The sequence below is a fragment of the Schistocerca serialis genome, unplaced genomic scaffold, assembly GCF_023864345.2.
Source record: "Schistocerca serialis cubense isolate TAMUIC-IGC-003099 unplaced genomic scaffold, iqSchSeri2.2 HiC_scaffold_1196, whole genome shotgun sequence".
In the NCBI taxonomy this organism is placed as follows: domain Eukaryota; kingdom Metazoa; phylum Arthropoda; class Insecta; order Orthoptera; family Acrididae; genus Schistocerca; species Schistocerca serialis.
The window spans coordinates 175001-180000 of record NW_026047399.1 but is presented as its reverse complement, the minus strand read 5'-3'; the positions used below and the strand labels follow the sequence as shown (position 1 = coordinate 180000).

The 5000-nt window shown below is 51.4% G+C and overlaps 1 non-coding gene across 1 annotated transcript in view; it reads right to left on the bottom strand.

Annotated features, from left to right (window-relative positions):
* LOC126435032 (small subunit ribosomal RNA) overlaps positions 1–1201 on the bottom strand; it is a 1910-nt gene extending 709 nt beyond the window's left edge. The window contains exon 1 of the ribosomal RNA XR_007579684.1: positions 1–1201. This exon is cut by the window's left edge and continues 709 nt beyond it. This is a non-coding gene — a ribosomal RNA (small subunit ribosomal RNA).
* Positions 1202–5000: the final 3799 nt, after the last annotated feature.

Sequence of the window (5000 nt, the reverse complement as noted above, 5' to 3'; positions counted from 1 at the left end):
CCCAAAAGCTTTGGTTTCCCGGAGGCTGCCCGCCGAGTCATCGGAGGAACTGCGGCGGATCGCTGGCTGGCATCGTTTATGGTTAGAACTAGGGCGGTATCTGATCGCCTTCGAACCTCTAACTTTCGTTCTTGATTAATGAAAACATACTTGGCAAATGCTTTCGCTTCTGTTCGTCTTGCGACGATCCAAGAATTTCACCTCTAACGTCGCAATACGAATGCCCCCGCCTGTCCCTATTAATCATTACCTCGGGTTCCGAAAACCAACAAAATAGAACCGAGGTCCTATTCCATTATTCCATGCACACAGTATTCAGGCGGGCTTGCCTGCTTTAAGCACTCTAATTTGTTCAAAGTAAACGTGCCGGCCCACCGAGACACTCACTCAAGAGCACCCTGGTAGGATTGCAACGGGGTCCGCCTCGGGACGCACGAGCACGCACGAGGCGCGTCGCACGCCTTCAGCTCGCCCCACCGGCAGGACGTCCCACGATACATGCCAGTTAAACACCGACGGGCGGTGAACCAACAGCGTGGGACACAAATCCAACTACGAGCTTTTTAACCGCAACAACTTTAATATACGCTATTGGAGCTGGAATTACCGCGGCTGCTGGCACCAGACTTGCCCTCCAATAGATACTCGTTAAAGGATTTAAAGTGTACTCATTCCGATTACGGGGCCTCGGATGAGTCCCGTATCGTTATTTTTCGTCACTACCTCCCCGTGCCGGGAGTGGGTAATTTGCGCGCCTGCTGCCTTCCTTGGATGTGGTAGCCGTTTCTCAGGCTCCCTCTCCGGAATCGAACCCTGATTCCCCGTTACCCGTTACAACCATGGTAGGCGCAGAACCTACCATCGACAGTTGATAAGGCAGACATTTGAAAGATGCGTCGCCGGTACGAGGACCGTGCGATCAGCCCAAAGTTATTCAGAGTCACCAAGGCAAACGGACCGGACGAGCCGACCGATTGGTTTTGATCTAATAAAAGCGTCCCTTCCATCTCTGGTCGGGACTCTGTTTGTATGTATTAGCTCTAGAATTACCACAGTTATCCAAGTAACGTGGGTACGATCTAAGGAACCATAACTGATTTAATGAGCCATTCGCGGTTTCACCTTAATGCGGCTTGTACTGAGACATGCATGGCTTAACCTTTGAGACAAGCATATGACTACTGGCAGGATCAACCAGGGAGCTGCGTCAACTAGAGCTGAGCAGCCGGCCGCCCGGGAGTGTGTCCCGGGGGCCCGCGCGAACACGCAAGCGTCCGCTCAATTATTCTGCAAACAGGAGGAGGCTGAGCTCCCCTGCACCATACACCTCGAAACCCTCTCAGGTCCCGGCGGCGCGCAGCGCCGTCCTAAGTACTTGGTCGGGTTCGAGAGAGGCGCAATCGCCCGGAGTTTGGCGAGTAGACGCTTTAGGTGCGACCACCCGTGCTCCCAACTGAGCTTGCCGCTGCCGACAGAGGCCCGGGAGCGTGCTGCCGTGGCATTGCCGGCGGGAGACAACACGCGCCACCTACGGTGACCGGCAGCTCCAACGCCAGCGCCACAGAAGGACAAAAGCCCCACTTGGGTGCCGAAGCGAACTCTCCCAGCACAGCGCACGCGCCAACACGTCCGCACAGCTGCGATACAAACCACCTGCGAGAACCGCAGAGGCGACCGAGCAGCAGACGGCGTCGCGGCGCCGAGCGCCAGGCGGCGGCGCATCCTCAGCGCACACAGTCCTCAATCGGACCAGCACACTGCAGATGTCCACCGCGCTTCGCACCGGGCCCGCGAGGACCTACTTTGGCCGCACGGCGCCGCGTGCAGGGTGCGCCGGCGCGCAGCTGCGCCGCCTGCCGCCTCCGTCGGCCGGCGCGCCTGCCACTGGCCGCCCCCACCAGCCGGCTGTAGCGCGTGCGCCCACGCACCGCGCGGCCAGCACGCCGGGAGGCCCCCCCTCACCGGCCGGGGACGGTCCCACCCAGCCACCGCCGCGTATCGCTTCACACCCAGATGCCATTCACGTTCGTGGGCATGGTGGGTATCGCTGGAACAACCGGTTGGTAGCTCAACCGATCGTCGCCATCACTGATTCACCTCTAGCGAGAACAACCGCACCACAACGGTTTACCAGTTGTTCATTTGCGTAACGTCACCAGCAAACGTAGGCGTCCATCGCCATTTGCAAATTCAACGATTGTTGCATGCCTGTGTCAGGTGTCACGACACACTGTCTGCCCACATACACGCAACAACATGTGCACGCTTCGCGAACACGTGGAAGGTGGCCCCCGTACGTATGCGATGTCCATTGCGCGAACGACTGTCAACCGGCCTCTGTCGCATGTCGCAGATGTGGAACGCAGTGCACCATGCTATCACGGTGTGTGAGAAGAGACGACTACGTCTGACAACACGCGCCACTACATCAACAGACGGCTCATGCTGATCGCCATCCAGGGCATACCACACTGCAATCCAGCTCTTATAGGGAGACGACACGTAGCTGAGTGCACAACATTTGGACCGCATGGTTCGCCGTTGTTGGCGCAGTCGTTGTACGGTCACATGTACCACGATGTATCATTCAGTACATGAGGACCAATGTGCAGTACAGTGTGTGATTTGGACGTACAACATCAGCGGACAGTTGACACAGGCCGTACCACAGCGTAGGCTAAGTGCTTCGCCATGCGAATGCCAATGAACAACTGCAAATGCCAATGAACAACTGCAAAGGGCATTGAGCATGTACGTCCTGCTGCCATCCACATTACAGTGTATAGCTGCAAGGTGTTTAACATGAAGCGATACACTGGGGACCGGGCAGTGCGAGTAGCAAACTATATTGCGGGGGTTGCAGTTGGGCAACACTACACTAATTTAACGCGTCGTATGACAATTACAGAGCAGGTTAAGGCCCAACGTGTGTTGGGTTAAGGCCCAACGTGTGTTGGGTTAAGGCCCAACGTGTGTTGGGTTAAGGCCCAACGTGTGTTGGGTTAAGGCCCAACGTGTGTTGGGTTAAGGCCCAACGTGTGTTGGGTTAAGGCCCAACGTGTGTTGGGTTAAGGCCCAACGTGTGTTGGGTTAAGGCCCAACGTGTGTTGGGTTAAGGCCCAACGTGTGTTGGGTTACAGCACAATGTGGGTTACGTTAAGGCGCAATATAGGTTACGTTAAGGCGCAATATAGGTTACGTTAAGGCGCAATATAGGTTACGTTAAGGCGCAATATAGGTTACGTTAAGGCGCAATATAGGTTACGTTAAGGCGCAATATAGGTTACGTTAAGGCGCAATATAGGTTACATTAAGGCGCAATATAGGTTACATTAAGGCGCAATATAGGTTACATTAAGGCGCAATATGGGTTACGTTAAGGCGCAATATAGGTTACGTTAAGGCGCAATATAGGTTACGTTAAGGCGCAATATAGGTTACGTTAAGGCGCAATATAGGTTACGTTAAGGCGCAATATAGGTTACGTTAAGGCGCAATATAGGTTACGTTAAGGCGCAATATAGGTTACATTAAGGCGCAATATAGGTTACGTTAAGGCGCAATATAGGTTACGTTAAGGCGCAATATAGGTTACGTTAAGGCGCAATATAGGTTACGTTAAGGCGCAATATAGGTTTCGTTAAGGCGCAATATAGGTTACGTTAAGGCGCAATATAGGTTACGTTAAGGCGCAATATAGGTTACGTTAAGGCGCAATATAGGTTACGTTAAGGCGCAATATAGGTTACGTTAAGGCGCAATATAGGTTACGTTAAGGCGCAATATAGGTTACGTTAAGGCGCAATATAGGTTACGTTAAGGCGCAATATAGGTTACGTTAAGGCGCAATATAGGTTACGTTAAGGCGCAATATAGGTTACGTTAAGGCGCAATATAGGTTACATTAAGGCGCACTATAGGTTACGTTAAGGCGCAATATAGGTTACGTTAAGGCGCAATATAGGTTACGTTAAGGCGCAATATAGGTTACGTTAAGGCGCAATATAGGTTACGTTAAGGCGCAATATAGGTTACGTTAAGGCGCAATATAGGTTACGTTAAGGCGCAATATAGGTTACGTTAAGGCGCAATATAGGTTACGTTAAGGCGCAATATAGGTTACGTTAAGGCGCAATATAGGTTAGGTTAAGGCGCAATACAGGTTAGGTTAAGGCGCAATACAGGTTACGTTAAGGCGCAATATAGGTTAGGTTAAGGCGCAATATAGGTTAGGTTAAGGCGCAATACAGGTTAGGTTAAGGCGCAATACAGGTTACGTTAAGGCGCAATATAGGTTAGGTTAAGGCGCAATACAGGTTAGGTTAAGGCGCAATACAGGTTAGGTTAAGGCGCAATACAGGTTAGGTTAAGGCGCAATACAGGTTAGGTTAAGGCGCAATACAGGTTAGGTTAAGGCGCAATACAGGTTAGGTTAAGGCGCAATACAGGTTAGGTTAAGGCGCAATACAGGTTAGGTTAAGGCGCAATACAGGTTAGGTTAAGGCGCAATACAGGTTAGGTTAAGGCGCAATACAGGTTAGGTTAAGGCGCAATACAGGTTACGTTAAGGCGCAATACAGGTTAGGTTAAGGCGCAATACAGGTTAGGTTAAGGCGCAATACAGGTTAGGTTAAGGCGCAATACAGGTTAGGTTAAGGCGCAATACAGGTTAGGTTAAGGCGCAATACAGGTTAGGTTAAGGCGCAATACAGGTTAGGTTAAGGTACGACATAGGTTAGGTTAAGGTACGACATAGGTTAGGTTAAGGTACGACATAGGTTAGGTTAAGGTACGACATAGGTTAGGTTAAGGTACGACATAGGTTAGGTTAAGGTACGACATAGGTTAGGTTAAGGTACGACGTAGGTTAGGTTAAGGTACGACGTAGGTTAGGTTAAGGTACGACGTAGGTTAGGTTAAGGTACGACGTAGGTTAGGTTAAGGTACGACGTAGGTTAGGTTAAGGTACGACGTAGGTTAGGTTAAGGTACGACGTAGGT